This window comes from Loxodonta africana, chromosome 26 (genome assembly GCF_030014295.1).
Source record: "Loxodonta africana isolate mLoxAfr1 chromosome 26, mLoxAfr1.hap2, whole genome shotgun sequence".
Lineage (NCBI taxonomy): Eukaryota > Metazoa > Chordata > Mammalia > Proboscidea > Elephantidae > Loxodonta > Loxodonta africana.
The window spans coordinates 292,550-315,088 of NC_087367.1; the positions used below are offsets into that span (position 1 = coordinate 292,550).

The window sequence follows — 22,539 nt, forward strand, 5'->3', positions numbered from 1 at the left end:
TTTATTTCCTTTTCTTGTCTTACCGCACGAGCTAGGAATTCCAGTAGTGCTGAACAGAAGTGGTGACAGGAGACACTCTTGCCTTGTTCCCAGTCCTATGGGGAAAGCCTTCAATTTCTCACCGTTAAGTCTGATGTTAGCTGTAGGGTTTTGTAGATAGTCTCTGTCAAGCTGAGGAAGTTCCCCTCCATTCCTAGTTTGCTGAGCTTTTCTCAGGAATTGAGGTAACTGCAGATCTACAGTCAGTTACAAAAACAATACAGAGAGATTCCATTCTCTTTACCCAGTTGCTCTCAATCCTAACAGCTTGTAAAACAAAATCACAACCAAGATATGGACACTGATACAACCCACTGATCTTACTCAGATTTCTCCAGTTGGATTTGTACTTATTTGTGTATGTGTTCAATCTCCACATAACTTAATCTGATGGGCAGGTGAACGCCGGTCAAGACAAAGAACAGTTCCATCACCCCTCAGCGTTCTCTTGTCCTTTTGTAGGCACACCCACCTCCTTCCTGCCTCTCCTTCCCGTATCCCTAACCCCTGGCAGCCATTAAGCTGCTCTCCATGTCTATAATTTTATCATTTCAAGAATATGATACAAATTGAATTATACAGTATGTAACCTTTTTGGACTGGCTTTTGTGACTCAGCATAACCCCCTTGGGATCCAAGTTGTTGTGTGTATCAACAGTTTGTTCCTTTTTATTGCCACATAGTATTCTATAGTATGCACGTACCAGTTTGTTTAACCATTTACCCACTCAAGGACATTTGGGTTGTCTCCAGTTTTGGGCTATTACAAATAAAGCTACTACAAACACCCATGTACAGGTTTTTATGTGAGCACATATTTCCATTTCTCTGAGATAAACGCCCAGGAGTACAACTGCTAGGTTGTATGCTAAGTTTTTTGGTTTGTAAGAAACTGACAAACATTTTTTCAGAGTGGTGTACCATTTTACATTCATACCAGCAACACGTGAATAGTCCAGTTTCTTTACATCATTGCCAGCAGTTGGCATTATCAATATTCTTTTTTTTTTTAGCCATTCTGATAGATGTATACATACTTTATTTTTGCAAAGCCATAAACATCAAAAAAATCAAGCCAATGCTTGCTAATACTTCTCATATGTCTGGCTCCAAACTAGGCTCCTTGTGTGCAGAGACCTAGCTTCTCCGTGTGAGGGGCTGGAGGCAAGACTAGAGCACACAGGAAGCCACCTGCATCCCTAAGAGCCTACAGGCTCACCAGTAACTGTGTGTGTTGGATGATAAACCCTGGGCCCTTAACAGGAACCTGCGTCAGGGAAAGCTGCTCGGTGAAGCACATAGCTGGGGCGGGGGGGTGGGGGGTGAGGAGGGGCACAGAACAACTCTGAGGAAGGGTTAGGGAAGGAAATCACTGTTTGGATGCAGCAATGGCTCAGAGTTAGCTTTCTGAAGCTCCAGGTGAACAGAATGGCATTTATTCTCTGTGTCTCCAAAAAGGGGTTCAGATTCTGCCTGTATTTTACGAAAAAAAAAAAAAAAAAAAAAGGGACAACGTTAACAAAGGCCCTGTGCATCTGTGGCAATGTGGGGCTGATTTTCAAACTAAGGGAGCACCCTACCCCTTCCTGGTGGTTTCTGCTAAAGAAGATTCCTGACTTACTTTTGTCTATTGATGGATAAAGCCGTGTTACTTACAGTTAATAGATCTCAGTTCTCTAACGAGGACCTTGAGGTATCAAAATATTTGGTTTTTAAAAAATAGCTATTTAGACAAAGATCAGTTTTATGAGAACCTTATAGAGGCGTGACACTATCAGGGAACTTTCTGTCCTTCCTGGGACACCACCCTGGCACTTCCCGACTGTCAGTCAACACAGGGATATCCACTGTCTACACTCTTGTCTAGGTTTTAGGTTACACTCTTGTCTGAGTTTTCAAAGAAGTGTTTATTTATACCCCACCCTACTCCAAAAAAGCTTTGAAGAAATTTAAAAATATTTTTCTATATACGACAGGACAATAAAAAGGAAAACAGAACAAAACTAACTAAAAGGAGCAGAAAAATAGATGTGGCTTTAAGGAACACCCATAGCTTCCAACACTCAAATGCAACACAATTCTGGGAGAAAGCCAACCATTTGACTTTTCCTATATGACATCTGCAAAGTTTCAGGTTCAATTTATACTCCTACTATTTTCCATTTTATTCTTTTGTTCCTCAATTACTAAGTTTCTAATAATAGCATGTTCACTTAAAAAAAAAAAAACTTAAGATGAATTTTCCAGTAGCCTAAGACCCCAGCTGATGGCTTTTGCCCTCTAGAAAGAAAAACGATGGCCCTTCCGTTGCTCAAAAGCTTTGATGGTAATTTGCAAAGATGCAATAAAGTCAGTTTCTCAGAGACAAAAATCAACTGATGAATAACTATACATTGAGGTACTCATTTTTTTTCCATTATATAATGTTACCTTTTTTCTGTTAATATACTTTTTTTTTTTACAAATAATATTTATTGTGTTTTCAGTGAAGTTTTGGTGCAGTTTAGGTTCCCATTCAACAAGTTCTACACGAGTTGTTCAGTGACATTGATTATATTCTCCACAATGTGAACAGTCTCATGATTTCCATTCTGGTTGTTCCATTTCCATTAATCTAGTTTCCCTGCCCCCTTACATTCTCATTTTTGTTTTGAAGTAATTGTTGACCCTTTGGTCTCATATAGGTGATTTTTTAAAGGAGCACAGTACTTAAGGGCAATAGTCATTATTTTTTGAGCCAATTTGTTATTTAGCCACAAGGTGACCTCAGGGGTTAGTTTCGGTTCAGGGTTTGAAGACTCTGTTAGGGCAATAGTCTCAAGGAGTCCTCCAGTCTCAGCCAGTCCAGTAGGTCTTTTTTTTTTTTTAAGGAATTTGAGTTTCTGTTTTACATTTTTCTCCCATTCAATTAGGCCCATCTATAGTGGCCCTGAGTGGAACAGTCAGTAGTGGGGTAATGGTAGCCAGGCACCATCTGGTTGTTCTGGTCACAGGGTGGATGAGGCTGTGGTTTGTGTAGTCTGTTTTCTTGTTAGACTAGTTTCTTCTTCGCGTCTTTGGTTTCCTTCTTTCTCTTTTGCTCCAGATGAGTGGAGACCAATAGTTGTATCTTAGATGGCTGCTTGCAAGCTTTTAGGACCCCAGACACTACTCACCAAACTACAATGTATAGTATAACTTTATGAACTATATTATGAGCTATAACTTTATGAACTATATTATCAAATGACACAATATTTGATTGCTCTATGATTTAATGAACAATTCACAGAAAAATAACTTCTGCTTGAAGAATACAGGTTTCCATGGTGATGGACTGCTTACCGGCTTATGGAAACTTATGGCTTCCAAGGAATGGCTGGTGGATCTGAACTGCTGACCTTTTGGTCCGCTGCAGCTCTTAACTACTACACCACCGGTTAGTTGGTGGAATTTAATGTGTAGAAATTCAGGTTCAAGAAAACTATGAAGTATTCTTGCAAAAGTTTTAATGTGAACCTAACGAAGCTTCTAGGCACCTAACTCTAGTTTACAAGAAAAACAGAGGACAGAAGAATTGAAATCAAATTGACTTGAATTTAAAACGCTAACCAGAGAAGAGAGTTCAGAACTACAGCCACTGACAAGAACTATGGATCCCAGAAGAAAAGGGGCCTGTTAAAGCTGGGGAGTCAAATTTAGATTAAAAATAGATATTTTACTTTTATTTCAAGAGGCTTTTTCTTATCCACGAACTTAAAAATTCCTGACCTGAAATCAATCCACCAAATTACATAATTACATAACTGCCAAATTACATCATTACATAACTACCAAACAACTGGGAATCAGTCATGACCTGGCCAAGTTGACACACAATCTTAACCATCACATTGTTCTTAATGTTTACCTCCTAGTTCATTGCATAGTGTCTGGGGTCTTAAAGGCTTGCAAACAGCCATCCAAGGTGCAACAATTAGTCTCTGCTCATCTGGAGCAGCAGAAGAAAGGAGAGCCAGGTAGAAGAGAAACTAGACGCCACGTGATCACCTCCATGAACAGCTGTCTCCTTTGCCACAAGGCCAGAAGAACTGGATGGTGCCCTCATCTCCATTAACAGCTGTCTGCTTTGCCATGAGGCCAGAACTGGATGGTGCCCTCACCTCCATTAACAGCTGTCTCCTTTGTCACGAGGCTAGAACTGGATGGTGCCCTCATCTCCATTAACAGCTGTCTCCTTTGCCATGAGGCTAGAACTGGATGGTGCCCTCACCTCCATTAACAGCTGTCTCCTTTGCCACGAGGTTAGAACTGGATGGTGTCCTCACCTCCATTAACAGCTGTCTCCTTTGCCACGAGGCCAGAACTGGATGGTGCCCTCATCTCCATTAACAGCTGTCTCCTTTGCCACGAGGCTAGAACTGGATGGTGCCCTCACCTCCATTAACAGCTGTCTCCTTTGCCATGAGGCTAGAACTGGATGGTGCCCTCATCTCCATTAACAGCTGTCTCCTTTGCCATGAGGCCAGAACTGGATGGTGCCCTCATCTCCATTAACAGCTACTCTCCTTTGCCATTAGGCCAGAACTGGATGGTGCCCTGCTACCACTATTGAATGTCTGTGACCAAAGATTCTATCGTAGAATCATGATCAGAAGGAAGGAAATGGTTCTGATTCTCCTGGAATCCAGACTTCTGGGTTCATAAAATATGGGTGACCCATCCAGGCCATCCACCCTTAGGTGTCCTTTCAAACCTTGAAGGAACTGGTTCCCTGGAGTCACCTTCAGGCCAATCAAAAGCTTAGTAAGCAGCTTATTAGATGGCGTTTTGCTTAGGCATTAGATTCTTTTGGAAAATTATCTATGTGCAGCCAGGTTCATGAAGCAGGAACTCCAGGGTCTGACACCTTCCAGATATGTTTGAGTGCTGCCTTCCCAATATGTTTGAGTGATGCTGCTCAATATGAGTCAAATCTACTCACAATAAATACATTCTGTTACACTAATTTTTGGTGTTTTCCTAAGCAGTTTAGGTTTTTGGAAGGAGCCCTAGTGGCGCAGTGGTTAAACATTTGGCTGCTAACCAAAAGCTCGGCAGGAGAAAGGTGTGGCAGTCTGCTTCCGTAAAGATTTACAGCCTTAGAGACTCTATGGGGCAGTTCTACTCTGCCCGACAAGGTCACTTAGAGTTGGAATTGACTAGATGTCACTGGGTTTGGTTTTAGGTTTTAGACACCCCCCAGCAACAATAAAAATGGTACCTACCAAGGTGAAGGTAACAGAAAGGTGCTTCCTGTAAAGGAACTCAAGGGCAGTAAGGGACCGATAATCCTTCAGCATAATAAGGGCACAGGAGTGATACCAGCAGGATGTTAACTGGCCCAGTATGAACGGTCTGGTTATTTTCAGATGCTCCAACAGGAAGCCAGAACACAATGGGCATCTTTTTTCATCCTCTACCCCCCTCAGCCTCCATCAAAAACAGACAATTGTGCTAGAAGCAAGCGGACCTTTGAGGGAAGAGCAATGGGGTACAAAGGAGAAGGGAATATGAGAGAAAGCATGAAGAAGAGGCTTGGGGAAAGTCTATTAAGTAGAGGTTGCCCCATGGAGCCATGGCCACTAAACTCCCGTGGCTGAACTCAGGGGCAAATTGAATAGTTTAGACAGGCCACACAAGTCTGTTGTCATCTGGGTTAGTTAGAATATGATGCACGAGCCCGAATAAAAAACATTCACTCACTGCTCTCCAGGACTGTGTGTTCTTCAACGGCCAACTGGAAGACAGTTTTGTGACAAACTGTACTATCAGCAGCTTCTAGTAACTTCTATTGGAAACCCTGGTGGCATAGTGGTTCAAAGCTACAGCTGCTAACCAAAAGCTTGGCAGTTCGAATCTACCAGCCGCTCCTTGGAAACTCTATGGGGCAGTTCTACTCTGTCCTATAGTGTCACTAGGAGTTGGAATCAATTCGACAGCATAACTTCTATTAATGTTAGGCACTGTGATAGGTGCTTTGGAACACTCATTATCTAATTCAACCACCCAACAGAAGGGTAACTGAGGTACATGTATACAGGGAGGGGTCAACTCTGGGTGGAGCAAACAGTTAAACACTTGACTACCATAATGCATTGAATTATGTCCCCCCAAAAATGTGTGTATCAACTTGGTTAGGCCATGATTCCCAGTATTGTGTGGTTGTCCTCCATTCTGTGATTGTAATTTTATGTTGAGAGGATTAGGGTGGGATTGTAACACCACCCTTACTCAGGTCACCTCCCTGATCCAAGGTAAAGGGAGTTTCCCTGGGGTCTGGCCTGCACCACCTTTTATCTCTCAAGAGATAAAATGAAAGGGAAGCAAGCAGAGAGTTGAGGACCTCATAACACCAAGAAAGTAGCACCAGCGGCAGAGCACATCCTTTGGACATGGGGTCCCTGCACCTGAGAAGCTCCTCCACCATGAGAAGACTGAGGACAAGGACCATCCTCCAGAGCCAACAGAGACAGAAAGCCTTCTCCTGGAGCGGACATGCCTTGAATTTGGACTTTTAGCCTACTGTACTGTGAGGAAATAAACTTCTCTTTGTTAAAGCCATTCACTTGTGGTATTTCTATTATAGCAACACTAGATGACTAAGACAACGGCTAACCAAAAAGTTGGAGGTTTAGAACCACCCAGAGGCATCTTAGAAGACGAACCTAGTGATCTGCTTCCAAAATGTCACAGCCTTGAGAGCCCTATGGAGCAGTTCCACTCTGTACATATGGGGTCTCCATGAGTCAAAATTGACTTGACATCAACTGTCTGTTTGTTTGTTTTTAAATACAGGGAAAAGGCTAGTTTGCGATGGGGAAAATATGGAAACAAACTAAATATTTATTGATTGGGAATGGGTTAAGAAAAAAGAAACCTATCTATACTATGGAATACTATGTAGCACTTGAAATTAATGAAGTAAATTTATGCAGTGTTGGTTCAGTAGCAGAATTTTCACTTTCCATGTGGGAGACCCTGGAACCATGCCAATACACCTCAAGCATAGCCACCGCCCACCTGTCAGTGGAGGCTTGTGTGTTGCTGATACTGAACAGGTTTCACTGGAACTTTCAGACTAAGGCAGACGAGGAAGAAAGTATTGCCAATCTACTTATGAAAATCAGCCAGTGAAAACCCTGTGGATCACAATGATCTGACCCCACTGTGTATGGAGATGCCGTGAGTAGGGGGCCGACTTTGACAGCAGCAACAATGAGAAATACAGAGAAGTCTCAAGACATATTCAAAGCCAAACACATTGCCATTAAGTCAATTCCAACTCATAGCGACCCTATAGGACAGAGTGGAACTGCCCCACAAGGTTTCAAGGCTATAAATCTTTACAGAAGCAGACTACCACATCTTTCTCCCATGGAGTGGCTGGTGGGTTCGGACCACTGACCTTTTGGTTAGCAGATAAGCGCTTAGCCACTGCACCACCAGGGCTTCTCTAAGACATACTACTGGGGGGAAAAGCAAATCAGAGGACAATACAGATAGTATGAATGCATTTATGTTACAGAAATACATACAACAACACTGCAAATATGGGCACATACACAAACCAAAAAACCACACATGCTGCCTTCATCGATTCCGACTCACAGTAACCCTACAGGACAGAGTAGAACTGCCCCATAGCATTTCCAAGGAGCAGCTGCTAGATCTGAACTGCTGACCTTATGGTTAGCAGCCGAATGTTTAACCACTGCACAACCAGGGCTCTGGCATACACACAAGTAGGTAAAAAAATCACAGAAAAGCCTGGAAGGAGACACAAAGTGACAACAAAGATTACTGCTGGCCAAGTAGAGGAGGGACCTCAGATTGATGTATCGGTCAAAGGGGAATTTAGCCTTAATTTTAATGTTAAAGTGCTTTTCAAAGACAATATATATCCATGTATTATTTGTGCAAAAAAATGAAAAATCCTTAAAGACAGAATCTCTGCAAGCTTCCACGAAACGAGCCAAGAAAATGATCAGGGTTTTGGGCTTCTGGAATGGGAGGTACCCTCTTACTCCTGGAAAATGATCCCTCCTTCTCCACTTGCTAGTGGCCCTCTGCCTGTTGGGCGCACCCTTCATTTTTCCTCCAGGGAACTCTGGAAACTTTGTGGGATGTCTCTAGGTTATCAGGACAACTTAAGTCCCTTACCAAAAATCAAACCAAACTTGTTGCCATCAAGTCGATTCCAACTCAGAGCGACACTGTAAGGCAAAGTAGAACTGCTCCATAGGGTTTTCTAGACTGTAATCTTCACAGTTTAAAATCAGAAAAGGTGGGCATCCGGGTTGTATCCTTTCACCATACTTATTCAACCTGCATGTTGAGCAAATAAATCTGAGAAGCTGGACTACATGAAGAAGTATGTGGCATCAGGATCGGAGAAAGGCTCATTAGCAACCTGAGATATGCAGATGACACAACCTTGCTTGCTGAAAGGGAAAAGGACTTGTAGCCCTTACTAATGAAGATCAAAGATCACAGCGTTCAGTGTGGATTACACCTCAACATAACGAAAACAAAAATCCTCACAACTGAATCAATAAGCAACATCATGGTAAATGGAGAAAAGATTGAAGTTGTCAAGGATTTCATTTTACTTGGATCCACAATCACCACCCATGGAAGCAGCTGTCAAGAAATCAAACGATGTAGAAGAAATTGAAAAGGTAATCAAAAAACTCCCAACAACAAAAGCTCTGGCCCAGGTGGCCTCACTGGAGAATTCCACCAAACATTCAGAGAAGAGGTTAAACCAGCACTACTCAAGCTATTTCAGAACACAGAAAAAAAGGGATATTCTGAATTTATTCTACGACACCAGCATAAGCCTGAAACCCAAAACAGGCAAAGACGCCACAAAAAAGAAAATTATAGACCTACACCTCTCATGAATAAAGATGCAAACGTTCTCAACAAAATTCTAACCGACAGAATTCAGCATCATATGAAAAAATAATACACCATCACCAAGTGGGATACATATCAGATACGCAAGGATGTTCAACATTAGAAAATCAACGTAACCCACCACATAAATAAGATAATCACATGGTCATCTCAATCAGATGCAGAAAAGGCATTCAACAAAGTCCAACACCCATTCCTGATAAAAATGCTCAATAAAATAGGAATAGAAGGGCAATTCCTCAACATAATAATGGGCATCTATACAAAACCAACAGCTGACATCATTCTTAATGGAGAGAGGCTGAAAACATGTCCCTTGAGAACAGGAACAAGACAACAATGTTTTTTTATCACCACTCCTATTTAACATTGTGCTGGAAGTCCTAGCTAGAGCAATAAGGCAAGAAAAAGAAAAAAAGTGCATCCAAGTTGGTATTGAAGTCCTAAAACTGCCCCTATTTGCGGATAATACGATACTATACATAGAAAACTCAAAAGACTCCATGAGAAAACTACTGGAACTAATAGAAAGATTCAGCAGAGTAGCAGGATACAAAATAAAAATCAGTTACATTCGTATACACCAATAAAAAGAATGACGAAAAGGAAATCAGGAAAACAACACCATTTATAATAGCCTTTAAAAAAAAAAAAAAACTTAGGCGTGTATCTAACCAGGGATGTACAAGACCTATACAAAGAAAACTACAAAAACACTACTGTAAGAAACCAAAAGAGATCTACAGAAACAGAAAAACATACCACGCTCATGGATAGGTAGACTCAATATTATGAAAATGTCAATTCTACCCAAAGCAATCTACCAATACAATGCAATCTTGATCCAAATACCAATAGCATTCTTTAAAGAGGTGAAAAAACTGATCATTAACTTTATATGGAAAAGGAAGAGGCCCTGGATAAGTAAAGCACTATTGAAGAAGAAGAATAAAGTAGGAGGGACACGCACTACCTGACCTCAGAACCTATATACAGCTATGGTAGTCAAAACAACCCGGTACTGGTACGACAGATATGCTGACCAATGGAACACAATTGAGAACTCAGATGTAAATCCATCCACCTACGGTCATCTGATCTTTGACAAGGGCCCAAAGTCTGGGGAAAAGTCAGTCTTTTTAACAAATGGTGCTGGCAAAACTGGATTTCCATCTGCACAAAAAAAAAGACAGAAAAGAAACAGGACATATACCTGACACTATACACAAAAACAAATTCAAAATGGATCAAAGACCTATAAAACCAAAAACTATAAAGATCATAGAAGAAAAAATAGGATCAACACTAGAGGCCCTAACACATGGCATTAACAGGATACAAACTGTAACTAATAACACACAAACTCCAGAAGATAAGCTAGATAACTGGGATCTTCTAAAAATTAAATGCTTATACTCATTAAAAGACTTCATCAAAACAGTAAAAAGAGAACCTACAGAACGGGAAAAAATTTTGGCTTTGACAAATCTGAAAAAGGTCTAATCTCTAAAATCTACAGGAAAATCAAAACCTCTGCAACAAAAAGACAAATAATCCAATTAAAAAATGAGCAAAGAAGACATTAAGGCAGCTAACAGACACATGAGGAAATACTCCCTATCACTAGCCACTGGAGAAATGCAAATCAAAACCCAATGATATACCATCTCACCCTGGCATTATTGGCATGAATAAAAAACAGAAAATAACAAATGTTGAAGAAGCTGCAAGGAGATTGGAACTCTTATGCACTGCTAGTGGGAATGTCAAATGGCACGACCATTTTGGAAAACGATATGGTGTGCTTTCCTTAGGAAGCTGGAAATAGAAATACCATAGGATCCAGCAATCCCAGTCCTAGGTATATATCCTAGAAAAATAAGAGCCATCACACAAATAGGCATATGCACACCCATGTTCACTGCAGCATTGTTCACAATAGCAAAAATATGGAAACAGCCTAGATGCTCATCAACAGATGAATGGATAAACAAACTATGTACAATGGAGTACTACGCAATGATAAAGAACATCGATGAATCTGTGAAGCATCTCACAACAGGGGTGAATCTAGAGGACATCATGCTGAGTGAAATGAGTTATCACAAAAGGGCAAATACTGTATGAGAACACTACTATAAAAACTCATGAAAAGGTTTATACAGAAAAACGAACCATTTTTGATGGTTACAAGGGAGGGGAGGGGTGAGGATGGAAAAAAACTAAATAGACAGTAGATAAGTGGTAACTTTGGTGAAGGGTAAGACAGTACACAACACTGGGGAAGCCAGTACTACTTCTCAAAGGCAAGGTCATGGGAGCTCCATAGATATATCCTAATTCCCGGAGGGACAGAATTATTGGGCTGAGGGCTGTGGGGACCATGGTCTCAGGGAACATGTACCTCGACTGGCATAACATAGTTGATAAAGAAAATGTTCTACATTCTACTTTGGTGAGTTAACACCTGGGGTCTTAAAAGCTCATGAGCAGCCATCTAAGATACTCCATTGGTTTCACCCTGTCCAGGAGCAAGGGAGAATGAAGAAAAACCAAGACACAAGGGAAAGATTAGTTCAAGGGACCAATGGACCACAACTACCACAGCTTTCACCAGCCTGAGTTCGGCACAACTAGATGGTGCCCGGCTACCACCACTGACTACTCTGACAGGGATCACCATAGAGGGTACCGGACAAAGCTGGAGAAAAATGTAGAACAAAATTCTAACTCACAAAAAAGACCAGACTTACTGGCCTGACGGAGACTGGAGAAACCCTGAGAGTATGGCCCCTGGACAGCCTTTTAGCTCTGTAATTAAGTCACTCCTGAGGGTCACCCTTCAGCGGAAGATTAGACAGGTTCATAAAACAAAATGAAACTAAAGGGGTACACCAGCCCAGGGGCAAGGACTCTAGTCTTTGCAGGAGGGGACAGGAAAGCTGGTGATTGGGAACCTAAGGTTGAGAAGGGAGAGTGCTGTCATGTTGTGGGGTTGTTAACCAATGTCATAAAACAATATGTGTACTAAAATACAATAAAAAAAAAAAAATCAAACAATGTATTGCATTGGGCAAATTTGTCACAAAAGACCTCTTTAAAGTGTTAAAAAGCAATGATGTCACCTTGAAGACTAAGGTGCGCCTGACCCAAGCCATGGTATTTTTAATTACCTCATATACATGTGAAAGCTGAACAATGAATAAGGAAGATCAATATTTAATATACCACGGACTGCCAAAAGAAAGAACAAATCTGTCTTGCAAGAAGTGCAGCCAGAATGCTCCTTAGAAGCCAGAACGGCTAGACTTCGTCTTGCATACTTTGGACGTGTTATCATAAGGGACCAGTCCCTGGAGAAGGACATGATGCTTGGTAAAGCAGAGGGTCATAGAAAAAGAGGAAGACCCTCAACAAGATGGACCGACACAGCGGCTGCAATAATGTGTTCAAAACACAGCAAGGACTGTGAGGATGGTGCACGATCAGGCAGTGTTTTGTTTCATTGTACATGGGGTCGCTATGAGTAGGAAATAACTTGATAGCACCTAATAAAAAAAGCCTTCACAGGAGCAGAGCGCTAGGTCTTTCCTCCCATGGAGCAGCTGGTGGGTTCGAACTGCTGACCGTGGGTTCGAACTGCTGACCTTTTGGTTAGGGGCGAGACCTTAACCACTGCACCACCAAGTTTCCTTTAAGCCCCTTAGAGGCTCCTGAAAAGCACTAAGATTATGATTCTCCTCTCTCCTCTGCATTTGTAATTCACAATAAAAATACTACAGAAGGAAGTCCTACACAGTTCGGATTTTTCCCATAATGACTATGATAATGCTTTTGATACCTGAAATTAAAAAAAAAAAAATTTTTTTTTGGATCAGATGAAGGTACATGCTTAATTCTGATTTACTGGGTAACTTTGCAATGTAAGGATGAGAAATGGAAAAGTCACAAGGAACCTTCATTTCTCCCCCAAAGAGAAGGATAAAAGAATGGAGGGAAAGGTGAGTTCAATCACTGCTTGTGTCCTCAAGCCAGCATCTTAACAAACCAAGCACACAGTTAATTGGTTAAATTTCCAGGTGCAAAACTAGGTATGAAGTTTGATCTGCAAAGAATGGCCCAGGCTGTGGTTACCTTAGCAACCACTTCCCTCCCTCGGGTTCAGGGAGCCGACAGGGACTTGCTGGGTCTTGCCCTCCGAGCAGTGGTTCCCGCACTGGTTACCCAAAGGGGCTGCAGGTTGATTCTCCGTGGGTAGAGTCTCCATTGAGGAGATTTTTCCAGTTCTTCAGGGACCTTCAGAACCAAATGCTCTTAGGTTTTTCTTCAACTGTTCCCTATGTGTACAGGGGAGGGAGGGTGACAAACATTTGCATTATCTTTCCCCAATTATCAGAATTACACGTAAATGCAATGAGGACAAGAAGGGCCAGCTTCTTTCACCTGTCTCGGCAAGGGTATTAAGTGGGCCTGATAACTCCCCTAGTAGATGCTCCTGGGCCTAGATTATCTGGTGTTCTTTATTTTTTTCCTTTCTTTTAAACTTTCTGATGCTTGGGGAAAAGACTTTCCTCTAAGTTCCCTGTAGGCAACACATGAAGTGATGGTGCACAATCCAGCAAGTGGCTGCATCCACGGTTTAAGTTGGTCATACATAATTTATGAAATGATTTGCTTTCTCCCAGCTCAAAGGGGGCCTGGGGAAAGGCACCTTCTTGCTCAGTGAGGGACAAAGCCAGGTGGTCCCTCTCAACCCACAGAATCTCGGGCCTCACCTCTAGCCCTCACCCTGGCCACTGAATTCACGTTGGCCTGGGGCTCCTGGGAAGAGTGAAATGTTACATGGCCAGCCTGCCTTCTCGTGCCATTCCATGGTCGATATTGGCCAACAGCAAATACAAGCCCTTTGAGTAAAGTTCAGTTTTGTACAGAATAACAACCTTCACCCCTTTAAGTCTTCTACAACTGAACTTCAGTTTTTAAAAGAAGGCCAAAGGGGTTTTTTTTGTTGTTGTTTTTAAGAACTTTCCCAACCCTCGTGCCAATTGTTTGGGGGACACAGGCTAAAAATGGATATGAATCTCATGAGTTAACATCCTCTTTGATGTTCTTCATTCTCCCTTCCTTTTCCAGAATCTAGGCCCTAGAGGACTCTTTTCTGGAGGCATCTAAGAAACCCCTTAAACAATAAACAGACCTCTCCTTCCTTCCCAATCAAGCCAGAATGGCCCCACAGCTCTGCCGGGGGTGCTACAGAAACGGCATCTGGCCTCAACTCCCCAGGGACGGAGGGAACCTTGGGGTTTGCTCAGTGGCACAGTCCCACGACTGTTAGCAGTCAAGGGTTCTCTCACTCCAGCTATGTTTAGCTTTGTTTGATTCTCTTCCATGGGAACAGAACTGCCTTCGTCTTGCTTTTCTCAGTTCTCCATTTATAACAACTCATCACCAAGAACCTGAGCCCCAGATATAATGAGCCGGATATGATTCTGGTTTATAAACATCAACAAAGGGAAGGCCCTTACAAAGAAAAGTATGACCCCACCTATTGCCGGAAATGTGTCCCTTTTCACCTCCAGATCCAAAGACACTGTCAAACTCACTCCTGGTTTTACTTTCATTTATCTGGTTTCCCCACCTCAGCCTAGAGTATCCCTCTATCATTCTCAAGCTCGCCTGATTTTAAAAGCTTTGACTTAAAAACCTTCCCCGATGACTACAGCCCCCTCTGCCCTTTCTCTTTACTGAAACTCTCACGGCAGTTGTGGAACAGACCATCAATTACTCATATGCAAGTTCAAGCTGAAATTGAAGAAAATCAGAGCAAGTTCCCGAGAGTCAAAATACGACCATGAGTATATGTCACCTGAATTTAGAGACCAGCTCAAGAACAGATTTGATGCTATACCACCGATACTCACATACCAGGCAGGGTCACCCATGGTGGACAGGTTTCAGCTGAGCTTCCAGACTAAAACAGGCTAGGAAGAAGGACCTGGCAGTCTACTTCTAAAAAGAATTAGCCAGTGAAAACCTTATGAATAACAGCAGAACATTGTCTGATACAGTGTCGGAAGACAATCCCTTAAGGTTGGAAGGTATTCAAAAGATGGCTGGGGACGAGCTGCCTCCTCAAAGCAGAGTAAACCTTAACGATGTGGGTGGGGTCAAGCTTTCGAGACTTTCATCTGCTGATGTGGCAAAACTCAAAATGGGAAGAAACAGCTACAGAAATTCATTAATAATCAGAATGTGAAATGTACAAAATATGAATCTAGGAAAATTAGAAATTGTCAAAAATGAAACAGAATGCATAAAGATTGATATCCTAGGCATTAGTGAGCTGAAATGGACTGATACTGGTCATTCTAATCAGACAATCATATGGTTTGCTGTGCCAGGAATGACAACTTGAAGAGGAATGGCATCTTACTTCATTAAAAACAAAGTTTCAAGATCTACCCTGAAGTACAACGCTGTCAGTGACAGGATAACATCCATATGCCTACAAGGAAGACCAGTTAATATGACTATTATTCAAATTTACCCACCAAGCACTAAGGCCAAAGAAGAAACTGAAGATTTTTACCAACTTCTGCAGTCTGAAGTTGAATAAAACATGCGATCAGGATGCATTGATAATTATTGGTGATTGGAATGCGAAGTTGGAAACAAAGAAGAAGGATCAGTAGTTGGAAAATATGGCCTTGGTGACAAAGTATATCGGAGATCGCATGATAGAATTTTGCAAGACCAATGTCAGTGGACTTCACCAGATGGAATACACAGGAATCAAATCAACTACATCTGTGGAAAGAGATGATGGAAAAGTTCAAGATCATCAGTCTGAACAAGGCCAGGAGCCAAATGCGGAACAGACCATCAATTGCTCATATCCAAGTTCAAGTTGAAGCTGAAGAATATTAGAACAAGTCCACAAGAGCCAAAGTACTATGTGGAATATATCCCACCTGAATTTAGAGACCATCTCAAGAACAGTTTTGACACAATGAACACTAATGACCAAAGACCATACAAGTTGTGGAATGACATTAAAGACATCATACATGAAGAAAGCAAGAGGTCATTAAAAAGACAGGAAAGAAAGAAGAGACCAAAATGGATGTTAGAAGACACTCTGAAGCTTCCTCTTAAAAGTAGAGTAGCTAAAGCAAATGGAAGAAATGATGAAGTAAAAGAGCTGAACGGAAGGTTTCAAAGGGTGGCTCAAGAAGACAAAGTAAAGTATTATAATGAAATGTGCGAAGACCTGGAATTAGAAAACCAAAAGGGAAGAAAATGCTTGGCATTTCTCAAGCTGAAAGAACTGAAGAAAAAATTTAAGCCTCAAGTTGCAACACTGAAGGATTCTACAGGGAAAATATTAAATGACACAGGAAGCACCAAAAGAAGATGGAAGAAATACACAGGGTCACTGTACCAAAAAGAATTGGTTGACATTCTTCCACTTCAAGAGGTGGCATATGATTAATAACCGACAGTACTGAAGGAAGAGGTCCAAGCTGCACTGAAGGCATTGGTGAAAAACAAGGCTTCAGGAATTAATGCCATATCAATTGAGGTATTTCAATAAATGGATGCAGCACTCCAAGTGCTCACTAGCCTATATCAAGAAATTTGGAAGAGTGCTTCCTGGCCAACTGACTGGAAGAGTCCATATTTATGCCTCTTTCCAAACAAAGGTGATCCAACCAAATTCCAAATTATTGAATATCATTAATATCACATGCAAGTGAAATTTTGCTGAAGATCATTCAAAAGTGGTTGCAGCAGTATATCGACAGAGAACTGCCAGAAATTCAAGCTGGATTCAGAAGAGAACCTGGAATGAGGGATATCATTGCTAGTATCAGATGGATCCTGGCTCAAAGCAGAGAATACCAGAAAGATGTTTACTTGTGTTGTTTTTTTTTTTACTATGCAAAGGTACAACTGTGTGTATCATAACAAATCATGGATAACACTGCAAAGAATGGGAATTCCAGAACACTTAATTGTGCTTAGGAGGAACCCGGACATAGATCAAGAGACAGCCGTTTGAACAGAACAAGGGGATACTGGGTGTTTTAAAGTCAGGAAAGGTGTACCTCAGGAATGTATCCTTTCACCATACTTATTCAATCTGTATGTTGAACAAATAATTCGAGAAGCTAGATAATGAATGAAAAATTCTGTATGTGAATAAACCAACCAAACCTGTTGCTGTAGAGTTCATTCCCATTCATAGCAACTCTGTAGGACAGAGGAGAACGGCCCCATAGGGTTTCCAAGGAGCAGCTGTTGGATTCAAACTGCTGACTTTTGGGTTAGCAGCTGTAGCTCTTACCCACTGTGCCACCAAGGCTCCTGTATATGAATATTTGCATTTTTTTTTTGAGAATCCTTTTTTTTTTTTTTTTGAGGAATCACACCTTTCACTGGATTCTTGAAGACAAAGTGTCACCCAAAAGTTAAGAACTACTAAAAGGATGTTTTGAAGTTATATCTGCACATAAACCCATTGCCGTCGAGTTGATTCCAACTCATAACGACCCTATACGACAGGGTACAACTGCCCCACAGAGTTTTCAAGGAGTGCCTGGTGGATTCGAACTGCCAACCTTTTGGTTAGCAACTGTAGCACTTGACCACTATGCCACCAGGGTTTCCATATGTGCACATATAACTATATATATATATACAAACTAAAAATACGAGGGACATAAAATAAGTGCCCAAAACAGACAAATATGGGATTTTAGTATGTCATATAGGTGGCATTTCAAATTGATAATGTCAAGACTATTTTAATAAGTGGTATTAGGGCAACTGGCTAGTCATATGGAAAAAAATAAAGCTGGTTCCCTATATCACTCCTTCCACCAAAATAAATTCAAAATTGTTTAAATCATTTAGACCAAAAAAAAAAGGGGGGGGGGGAACAAGACCCACACCCACCCATTGCTGTTGAGTCAATTCCGACTCATAGCAACCAGAAACCATAAACGCACCAGAAGGAAGCACGAAAGAATTAAAACAAAACAACAACAACAAAAAACTTGGAATAGAAAAGGCCTTTCCAAGAATGACATGAATCTTAAAAATCATTAAGAAATTAAAAAAAAAAACAATTAAAAATACAAAACTTCTGAATAGAAAAAACCAACAGAAATAAAGTAAAATGACAGTAAGTGCGAAAGAATAATTGTAACATATAGGATAAGAGCTCACATGCCTTAATACATAGGGAGGTTTTACAAATCAATAAAACATTAACAATCCAATAGAAAAATAGGAAAGAGTAAGAAACAGCAGTTCTTAGGAAAAAAAAAAAAAAGCACATAAATGGCCAATAAATACATGAAAAGATACTCAACTTCACTGACAAAGAAAAGCAAATTAACATATGATATCATTGTTCACCTATAAGATTTGCAAAATTTAAAAGATTAATAATAACTAGTATAGGTGACGGAACCCTGGTGGTGCAGTGGTTAAGAACTCAGCTGCTAACCTAAAGTTCGGCAGTTCAAATCCACCAGCCGCTCCTTGGAAACCCTATGGGGCGGTTCTACTCTGTCCTATAGGGTTGCTCTGAGTTGGAATCGACTCAATGGCAATGGGTTTGGGTTTTTTTTTTTTTTTGGTTATCCTTAAACCCAGCAATTCCAAGTCCAGGAATTTACCTTTTAGACCTACTTGCACAAATGTAAAAAGATGTATGTACGTGGATGTCCACTGCAGCGTAGCAAAAACCTAAACATCAGTAATGGTTTAATAAGTATATTAAGGTTCATCTACACAGTGGGATCCTCTGTAGTCAACTGGAAGGAGAATACATCACCACACACTGACTTCATAAGCTGTTCCTTACACATTCTGTAAAACGTGCCTAGCAGTGGAATTGTGCGCCACCAGTATATGCCAACGTGCCCACATGAGCCCCTGTGTGTGTGCGTACACACGTGTATATGCCGACGTGCCCACGAGTCCATGTGTATGGGTGTACACACACGTATATGCCTACTGCCCACAAGCGTGTATGTGCGTATGCATGTGCCTACTGCCCACGTGAGTGTATGTTTGTGTACATACACATATATGCCTACTGCCCACATGAGCGTGTGTGTGCATACATACACATATATAAATATATGTATTTGTCTTCCTAGGAAGTGTATGGAAGGAAACACACCAACTACTGACAGCAACTGCTTCTGAGAAGAGAGTTTTTTTTAAGAGCAGAAGGCATGGGAGACTTACTTTTTGCTCAATAAATTCTGAACTCTTTTTTTTTTTTAATAACTTTTATTGTGCTTTAAATGAAAGTTTACAAATCAAGTCAGTCTCTCATACAAAAATTTATACACACCTTGCTATACACTCCTAATTGCTCTCCCTTTAATAAGACAGCACACTCCCTCCCTCCACTCTCTCTCCTCGTGTCCATTCGGGTAGCTTCTGGCCCCCTCTGCCCTCTCATCTTCCCTCCAGACAGGGGATGCCAACACAGTCGTATGTGTCCACTTGATCCAAGACGCCTGTTTTCACCAGTAACATTTTCCATCCCATATTCCAGTCCAATCCTTGTCTGAAGAGTTGGCCCTGAGAATGGTTCCTGTCTTGGGCTAACAGAAGGTCTGGGGACCATGACCTCTGGGGTCCTTCTAGTCCCAGTCTGACCATTAAGTCTGGTCTTTTTACAAGAATTTGGGGTCTGCATCCCACTGCTCTCCTGCTCCCTCAGGGGTTTTCTGTTGTGTTCCCTGTCAGGGCAGTCATCAGTTGTGGTCGGGCACCATTTAGTTCTCCTGGTCTCAGGCTGATATAGTCTCTCCTTTATGTGGACCTTTCTGTCTCTTAGGCTCATAGTTACCTTGTGTCTTTGGTGTTCTTCACTCTTCCTTGCTCCAGATGGGTTGAGACCAATTGATGCATCTTAGACGAACGCTTGCTAGCGTTTAAGACTGCCAGGCGCCACTCTCCAAAATGGGATGCAGAATGTTTTCTTGATAGATTTTATTCTGCCAACTGACTTAGATGTCCCCTGAAGGTATGGTCCCCAAACCCCTGCCCCTGCCTAACTGGCCTTCTGAAGTGTTCAGTTTATTCAGGAAACTTCTTTGCTTCTGGTTTAGTCCAGTTGTGCTGACCTCTCCTGTATGGTGCGTTGTCTTTCCCTTCACCTAAAATAAAACTTTTCTACTATCTAATTAGTGAAAACACCTCTCTCTCCTTCCCTCCCTCCCCGCTCTCATAACCATCAAAGGATATTTTCTTCTCTGTTTAAACTATTTCTCCAGTTCTTATAATAGTGGTCTTATGCAATATTTGTCCTTTTGCAACTGACTAATTTCACTCAGCATGTCTTCCAGATTTCTCCATGTTATGTAATGCTTCATGGATTCATTATTGTTCTTTATCAATGCATAGTATACCATTGTATGAATATACCATAATTTATTTATCCATTCATCCGCTGATGGGCACCTTGGTTGCTTTCATCTTTTTGCTATTGTAAACAGTGCTGCAATGAACATGGGTGTGCATACATCCGTTCGTGTAAAGGCTCTTATTTCTCTAGGCTATATCCCAAGGAGTGGGACTGCTGGATCACATGGTAGTCCTATTTCTAGTCTTTTAAGGAAGTGCCAAATCCATTTCCAAAGTGGTCGTACCATTTTACATTCCCACCAGCAGTGTATAAGTGTTCCAGTCTCTCCACAACCCCTCCAACATTTACTATTTTGTGTTTTGGGGATTAATGCCAGCCTTGTTGGAGTGAGATGGAGTGTCATTGTAGTTTTGCTTTGCATTTCTCTAACGGCTAATGATCGTGAGGATTTCCTCATGTATTTGTTAGCAGCCTGAATGTCTTCTTTAGTGAAGTGCCTGTTCATATTCTTTGCCCATTTTTTAATTGGGTTATTTGTCTTTTTGTTGTTGAGTTTTTGCAGTGTCATGTAGATTTTAGAGATCAGGCACTGATTGGAAATGTCATAGCTAAAAACTTTTTCCCAGTCTGTAGGCAGTCTTTTTACTTTTTTGGTGAAGTCTCTGGATGAGTGTAGGTGTTCGATTTTTAGGAGCTCCCAGTCATTTGGGCTCTCTTCTGCATTGTTAGTAATGTTTTGTGTACTGTTTGTGCCATGTATTAGGGCTCCTACCATTGTCCCTATTTTTTCTTCTGTGATCTTTATCATTTTAGATTTTATATTTCTTTGATCCATTTTGAGTTTGTTTTTATGCATGGTGTGAGGCATGGGTCTTGTTTCATATTTTTGCAGATGGATATCCAGTTATGCCAGCACCGTTTGTTAAAAAGGCTGTCTTTCCCCATTTAACTGACTTTGGGGCCTTTGTCAAATATCAACTGCTCATACGTGGACGAATTTATACCTGGATCCTCAATTCTGTTCCATTGGTCTATGTATCTCTTGTTGTACCAGTACCAGGCTGTTTTGACTACTGTGGTGGTATAATAGGTTCTTAAATCAGGTAGAGTGAGGCCCCTCACTGTGTTCTTCTTTTTCAGTAATGCTTTACTGATCTGGGGTCTCTTGTCCTTCCATATGAAGTTGGTGATTTGTTTCGCCATCTCATTGAAAAATGTCATTGGAATTTGGATCGGAATTGCATTGTATCTATAGATCGCTTTTGGTAGAATAGATATTTTTACAATGTTGAGTCTTCTTATCCATGAGCAAGGTATGTTTTTCCACTTACACAGGTCTCTTTGGTTTCTTGCAGTAGTGTCTTGTAGTTTTCTTTGTATAGGTCTTTTACATCTCTGGTAAGATTTATTCCTAAGCATTTTATCTTCTTGGGGGCTACTGTAAATGGTATTGATTTGTTGATTTCCTCCTCGATGTTCTTTTTGGTGTAGAGGAATCCAACTGATTTTTGTATGATTACCTTGTATCCTGATACTCTGCTGAACTCTTCTATTAGTCAATTCTGAACTGATTTAAAAAATTAATAATTATTAATAACTTCTAATGAGCTGGTGTTCCAGCTAGGATAAGATAATCCTAGCTACTAACAGGTTGGATACCATGGACAACCAGGATGCTCTGTGTGGCAGCAGACTCACCCATCTTACCCGATGCACCCAGAGATGGGTGGCATCTAGTGGACCATGAGGCCAAGGCCATTCCAAACGGTACTGGCTCTATAAAGAAGAACACCAGCCACAGGCACAAAGATAGGTCCAACATGGATACAGGATCCAAGTGGCATTGGGCGTCACAGCCCCCAAGGTCACATCTGCACACAAAAAGCACAGCTGTAGGAACTGCCATCACCTGACACAATGGACAAGGACATAAGACGTCTTTCACAAACACACACTATTCTTCTAAAGGGTCTTGAAGGTAGACCATAAAGATGGAAGACAGTGGTCCTATGAGCTCTTCGTGAGGATAGCCTTGTACATGTCCCCTGCCCAGTCTGTCCAGATGTTTTTCCTCATTTTTGATAAGATGATAAAACAGCTTCTACCAAAGCCTCCCAACCAGTCATTCTGAGATCAACGCCAAATCTTACCATGGTTCTAAAAAT

At 41.3% G+C, this 22,539-nt stretch overlaps 1 protein-coding gene across 2 annotated transcripts in view; it reads right to left on the reverse strand.

Moving 5' to 3' along the window:
• The window catches only part of COMMD1 (copper metabolism domain containing 1), a 210,552-nt gene that overhangs the window by 49,579 nt on the left and 138,434 nt on the right, over positions 1-22,539 (reverse strand). The window contains exon 4 of one of the 2 annotated variants that reach the window (XM_023557175.2): positions 1,373-1,512. The exons of the other annotated variant lie outside the window; for it this stretch is intronic. The gene's annotated coding sequence lies outside the window, so the exon portion shown is untranslated. Of the gene's footprint in view, positions 1-1,372; positions 1,513-22,539 lie in introns of those variants that run through there. 2 annotated transcript variants of the gene reach the window in all.